Raw genomic sequence first — 7,245 nt, 5'->3', positions numbered from 1 at the left:
TCCTTGGAAAGGAGGATGCCGAGACTTAGTCTCATGTTTGCTCAGGAGAGACCAGTCCCTGGCAGAGCTCGTGGTGCTTGGTAAAGGAGGGGTTGATGAAAAGAAGACCCCCAGGGAGATGGCTGCCCCAGTGGCTGCACCGCGGGGCTCAAACCTCACAACTGTGAGGAGGCGGCAGGACTGGGCTGTGTGAGGTCCCTTGGACCCAGGGTGGCTATGAGTTGGAACTGACCGGGCACCAATTCACAACAACAACGTCCCCTGCCTGACTCATCTAGTTCTTTCTGTTTTTTTCCCCTCCCCATTTTTGGGGCACCACATGAGAACACAGATTCTAAAGATTATTTGCAAAAGAAAAAGAGGGTGTGAGCAGTGGGGTCACTCGATTCCCAGAGGAGACTGGGCCAACCTGGCCTGACATGTCTTCCTCCTGCCCAGGGCTGGAAGGAGGCTGGCCACGCGCTGACCTAAAAGGACCCTTCCTGTCCCGGAAGCCGAGCGTGATAAGACCTGTGGAGCGGTGCTGCACCGAGGGGTTATTTTTACACTGTTATCTTCATCCTGAAATGTCAGGCTCTGGTGGTGTCCCCAATCTCTCCATGTGGCAAAGCAGCCTGGAAACTGCCCCTCCCCGGCTGAGTCTCACACTGCTATGGTGACGGGCGCCATGGAAACGCAGAACTAGAACAATGTGAGGTGAGACCTTTGATTTGGGGTCTGGAACAGGCTGCTTCCTCCTGGAGGCCCTGGGCGTGGAGGCAGGCGCTGCCAGACAGACACCTACTCTGAGGATTGTGTCACATGGGTTCTTTATGCTTAAACTGGCTTATGTAACTCCAGCACCACCACTGTAATCACCTCCTCCTCCTCCTCTTCCTCCTGCTCCTCCTCCTCTCCTTCTCCACCCCCACCACCCCACATCACCACCACACCACCACCAGCAGTCACCAACAGGTTGATTCCCACCCACAGTGACCCCAAGTGTGTCAGAGTTGAACACACACAGGGTTTTTAGTGACTGATGATCACCTGGCCTGTCGTCCGAGGTGCCTCTGGGTCAGCTTGCACCTCCGGTCTTTTGGTGAGCAGTTGGACACGTGAACTTTATACCAAGAAGGATCGTTGGCTTATAGAATAGAGCGTACATAATTGGCTGAGGCCACAAAAGAGTTTAGCAATAGGCTTCCTATGAGGCCCTATGCTGGGGCTCTGGGCCATTGGGAGGATTTGGTTTCTGCGCCTCTCTGTTCTGCTTTCTCTGGTGAGAGCTTCACCCCCAGGCCCCACCCTGTGTTCCCCACGCAGCCTCCAGCAGCTCCCGAATCTGCCCCAGCATCACAAGTAGCGGCAGTGCTTCCGGGCCTCACATCCTCCCAGGGGGCCCCCAAGGAAGAGGGAGGGAGCCGGGCCTGACTAGCTGCCATCAAGTTGATTGTGACTCCTGGCAGCCCCTCTCTTGTTCGGGGAGAACTGTGCCCCTTGGGGTCACAGTGCATCAGAGTTGACTCAACAGTAACTGTGTTTGTTTGTTTTTCAATAACATAACTTATTTTATTTTGAGTTGTTGTCAGTTTGATCCCACATAGATCGGTCTTAAATGAGCACAATTCTTGAGCAGATTGTTTTACTAGTTGAATGTTCAAAGCCGATATTGCTGACTAGTTAAGCTGAGCTGTTGTTTGGGTTATAAAAGACGTCAGGGTATTTTAGGCATAAGAGTTAAGGTTCAGCGATTATCTCAGATAGAAGAGGCACACAAGCCTGTGTGATCCAAGGATCATAAATTATAAAATCCAAAGCCATACGAGAGAATGATATCAGAGTCTAAATTGTGAACACCTGGTTTGCAGAAGACTGGCTGACAGTGGAAGCCCAATGTCCATATGCAGACTTCATACATGGGTTAAAGTCCCATTGAGGCCCTCTGACCGCATCCTGGAGATGTGATAGCCTGGCTACCGTGCAGAGTGCAATGGAAAGTAGATTATTGCAGATGTGCTAAGGTTAATACTGAACACTTTATCATTTGATCTCCCTTTTGACCTATTTAAAATGTGTTCTCGTTTTTAATATTTTTTGCTTTCTTTTCAATTGAGGTTTTCCCTTGTTATTATTGTTGCTATTTTCTTATAGTTTTTCTATATGTGGAATCCAGGAGAGATAAATCTAGAGACAGTAACTGGATTAATGGTTTCTTTGGGGAATGGCAGGGATGGTTGGGGTGAAATGGGGAGCTAATAACAATGACTACAGGAAAGAAGAAAATGTTCTAAAATTGATTGTGGTTACAATTGTACAACTCTTTTTTAATATAATTGAACTATTGTATGATACGTGAGTTATATGCCAATAAAATTATATATTTTAAAAGATTATCTCAGGACAATAATGTCAGGGGTTCATCCAACCCTAGGAACTGTAGATTCCATGATAATTTGAAATTCCATTCTGCACTTTCCTTCTTTTGGTTAGGATTTTCTTATAGAATGTTTGCTCAAAATGCTCAGTAATAGTAAGGTGGCAGCTTTAAAAACTATCAGTTGCTAAAGGTTTCCTTTGCATAAAATAAAATGCACACTATCCCCTGCTAAGTATACAGAGGGTTGTGTGAACTGCCCCTGCCCCTTGCCAACTTCTTCACCTGCTCCCTTACTTGCTACAGATCTGGCTATTCCAGCATCTTGTTAGTAATGTCTACCTTACCCATAAATTGCAGTTATGAAACCACCTCCATAAAATCGATTATAAATATTTGAGGTACATACAATGGTTTATAATAACAAATCACATGCATCAAACATGTGAGGTGCATCCCAATATTATTTTTATTATTACTTTACTATTATGTTAGTGAGAAGCCTTGGGCCAGCCACTCCAAGGGGAAAGAGGAGGATTTTTACTTTCATAAGGAGTTACAGTCTCAGGGGTAGTTCTACCCTACCCTATTGGGTCACTATGAGTCAGCATTGATTTGATGGCAGTGGAAGTGATGCCCCAGGGGAATGATGAATAATGTTATCTAACATAAAATGACAAGGATGTCTCTGAGGTGAACTGAGACATGTATAAACCATGGATGCATGAATGGATTTGGGGCTTGCACTTAATTCTAGCCCCAATCTAAGATAATTAGTTCTTATGACATGGCCCTGCTTGATACTTGCCCTCATGAAGAGATCACTGATGATATGAGTGCTATTGCAAAGTGTGGTGACGAAATTAGATGGTGCCCAGCTATCAGACAGAATAGTGTCTGGGGTATTAAATGCTTGTTTTCAAGCAAGCAACCATCTAATTAAGATACCAATTAAGTCCACAAGGCAGAAGCACACAAGCCTGTGTGATCCCAGGATTGTAAATAATATAATCAAATCCAAAGGAGGGAATGGTATCAGAGCTTAAATGTTGAACACCTGGTCTTCAGAAGGCTGTGGATGACAATGGGAGCCCCAAAATCCATTCACAGAGTCCACACTCCCCCATTAACATAACTCACTGCCCCCTGATGTTCCTATATAACCTGGAATTGCTGTTGTCAATTTGATCCCATATAGGTAGTTCTTAAAAGAGCACATTGCTCTTTTAGCATTCATTATTAGTTAAACCAGAACTATTTTCTATAAAGAAGGCATCAGGGATATTTCTGGTTGATGGCTCCAGGGTAAATGAGGTTCTCTCAGCGTTCATTTGACTATTCATCCAGCCTCATGAGTCCAGAAAATCTAGATTCCATGAGAACGGAAATTCTGTCCCACACCCCATCCCACTCTGATCAGGGGTTTTCTTTATAATCTCGGATCATAACAGTGAGGTAGCTAGGCATCATCCAGTTCTTGTGGTCTCATGGCAAAGGAAGTAGTTGTTTGTGGAGGCAATTAGACACATATTTCACAAGGGATGGTTTGCTTTAGTGAACTAATGTATCTATTCTTCCAGTTCCTGGTATGTTTGGTTGCTTTACCCAAGCCAATTTGGATTCATGGAGACCCCCGCGTTTGCAGAGCAGAATGGCACTGTAGGATTTTCATGGCTGGGAACTCTCCAAAGTAGAGGACTAGGTTTTTCTTCCCTGGAGCCTTGGAGAGGCCTAAACGGCCCAGCCCTTCACTGTTTGTGCCACCCAGGGACTTGTGCCCAACACACACTGTGCCTAATAATCCTGTTGGATGGAAGAATAGTGTGACATTAGAAGGGAGCTTAGAGCCTGCTGGGAAAGCACTTCTCATGCCAGTCCAACAGCCTGGAGGAAGAGAAGGCTGAATTCTTGCCATGTAAACTGGACTCTGTCACCTTATCACCTCAGACTCCCTTCCCTGTCCCCCGTCCTCTTCAGCAACACATCTCCTGTGCTTAGAGCAGTGTCTGGTGTACAGCAAGTAGAGAGTCAGACATGACCCACCCCCACTGCTGTCAAGCCCACTCTGACTCACACTGACGCCATAGAACAGAATAGAACTGTCTCCAGAGAGTTTCTGAGGCCGCAAATATTTGGAGAAGCCGACTGCCTCATCTTTGAACCTTTGACCTTTCACTTAGCTGTCCAAAGCTTCAAAAATCCACTGCCATTGAGTCCATTCTGAATCATGGCAATGGAGTTGGGCAGAGTAGAAGTGCTCTGAGGCCATACATCTTTATGTGAGCAGACCGCCCCCTCTTTCTCTCAAGGAGTGGCTGTCAGCTTCGAGCTGCTGACCTTGACTTTAGCAGCAGAATTTATACTGTTTGCTCTTTCCCCCGTGACTCCTCCTCAGGACAAAGACCTGGTCATCAGCTTCTAAAGGGTCACAGTCATGAGAGCCCATGGAGAATATCTCCTCTGCGACACACGGGGTTGCTGGAAGTAGGAATCGACTCGGAAACAAACAGAACCCCGATATATAGAACGGGAGCAGTAGGGGAAGCTACAATATGCAATATATTTGCAATATGAAAATATACTGGACCAAGCTCTTGCGTTCTGTTAGGTCATTCCCTTCCAGCTCAGGGGGTCTGACCCAAGGTCTCTCAGACGGAAGCTGGGAGCACAGAGGAAGCCAGGAGAAGGCACTGTAATGCCATAGGTTCTGGAGTTTGATGAGTGAAGTTTAGGTGGGTCAGGGCTCCTGGTCCTCATCACACACTCCAAAACCAAACCAATTCCCAGGAACGGCACTAACCCTTACAGGCCATAAGGGCTGGGCGCCAGGGTCTGCTGCCGGCCAGGAGAACACAGGAACAACAAGTCCTTCTCTTCTCAGAGGTCACACCTTCCTTTTGGAGAGTTATCTGAGTCCTAGCAGGATCTCTGTACCTCCGAGACCGGATCGACCAGCTCAAGAGAACTCACTGCCACCGCGTCCGTTCTGACTCAGAGGAGAACTGCTGCTGGGGGGTTCCGGGGCTGTACACCTTTACAGGAGCAGAAAGCCTCATCTGCCTTCTGAGAAGCAGCTGGTGGGTTTGAACTGCTGACCTTGTGGATAGCAGCCTAACTTGTAACCCACGATGCCACTCTCACTACCATGGAGTTGATTCCAACTTAAAGCGACCCTATAGGACAGAGTCAAACTGCCTCTGTGGGTTTCTTTGCAGGAGTAGAAAGCCTCATCTTTTTCTTGAAGAGAAGTTAGGTGGTTTCAAACCTTGTCACCTTGTGGTTAGGAGCTCAATTGGTAACCACCATGCCACCTGAGCGCTTATGCCACAAGTGCTCCTATAACCCACTGAGAACTTGTCATGTTTGGTCTTTGTCTGTCCTGTGGAGGGTGACAGAGAGGTCTCAGATCTATTCTTCAACCACCATTCCCAAACAGAACATCCTTCCAGAAAAACCACCCTGAAACCAACGCTTCAGTCAGACCTGGGTCTAGAGCCCAGCTAGCCCCAGCAAAGAAAAAGAGGTTCACCTTTGAACTACAGAATCTCTTCCGGAACCAGAAGGCAAGAGACAGGTATTTGCAGGTTCTCTCAAAGCTGGCGGCTCTGGCTTGTCCCAGAATGAGTTCATTATTTATTCTTAGAGACCAGACTCAAATGAAACAAACAGTGTTTATTAATAGAGCAGGGAGCCACTGGGCTCAGTGTCACGTTAAGGTCTCCTCCCAGGGACAGTGTGCTGAATGGTTGTCTTGGGTTACCCTCCGCTACCCTGTGGAGAGAGTGTGGTCGTTCCTCTTCTCGAGTGTGTGCTGGGGGTGGGGAAGTCAGACGCTAGAATCTGATTTTTGTCTTCCGCGCTTTTCCTAAATGCCCATTCACATGATAACTGAGACCACAGGGCTGTGCGGGGAGGATGTCATTCTATGAACACCTCCCTCTCTGGGGATGGAGCCCGGCTCAGGTTGGCTTTGGCAGTGTTCTGGTCTTTTAGATTAGATTGCTACGTTTCAAGGGGAAGGGGACAAGTGCCAGGGATCCCTCTCAGTTTCCCCATGCTGCCGAGTGCAGGGCGGGCTAGGGTTTTTAGGGCAGGCCCTGAGCCATAAAGGAAAAGAGCCTTCTTGATGTCTCATGATCTTACAAGTGGGTACAGCGCGGGCCTGTGCGCCAGGGCTAGCGTGGCTTTGATTTGATCTACATGGAGGGGTGTGCTTTCAAGGTGGTCCACTCTCATCACCAGGATGGATGGGGACCGGGGTCACAGGCAATAACTGTGCCTAAACCCAGAGCAAGGGGCACAAACAGAATCATCCCACTGGCTATGTCACTGCACCTGGGTTTCTGGATGGCACAATCAGTTAGTGTGTTCTACTGCTAATCGAAAGGCTAGTGGTTCCAGTGCATCCAGAGGCAAATCTAAAGAAAGGTCTGGTGATCTTCTGAAAACACAGCCACGGAGGACCACCCAAATATCATTCTCAACAACCCCGAGACCGGAAGAGCTAGGTGATGCCCTGGGACCACTGCCAATGGCTCTGAAGGGCGTCACATTAGGAGGTCCTGGATAGAGTGAAAGAGCAATGTGGAGCAAAACTCAAACTTGTATTAAAACCGAAAAAGACCTGGCTTTCTGGTCAGATAGAATGGCAGCCCCAAGATGATGGCCCCAGTCACCTTTCAGGTCTGGAAACGGCATCACCCGTGTGGCTCCATTTTCAGTTGAACAATTGGCCTACAAAGGGAACAGTACCACCAGTGAAGTACACACACCTGAGAGTAAGCGATCAGTTGAGGTCACACGGGCAGGATGTACCCAAGGGCGAAGTGCAAAAGGGCTGGGAAAGAAGGAGGTCTAGAAACAAGAAACGCAGGCAGGAAGTGGGTTGC

Source organism: Echinops telfairi, unplaced genomic scaffold (genome assembly GCF_000313985.2).
Source record: "Echinops telfairi isolate 266 unplaced genomic scaffold, ASM31398v2 ScPeMD7_5;HRSCAF=22, whole genome shotgun sequence".
In the NCBI taxonomy this organism is placed as follows: domain Eukaryota; kingdom Metazoa; phylum Chordata; class Mammalia; order Afrosoricida; family Tenrecidae; genus Echinops; species Echinops telfairi.
This window is presented reverse-complemented; position numbering follows the sequence as displayed.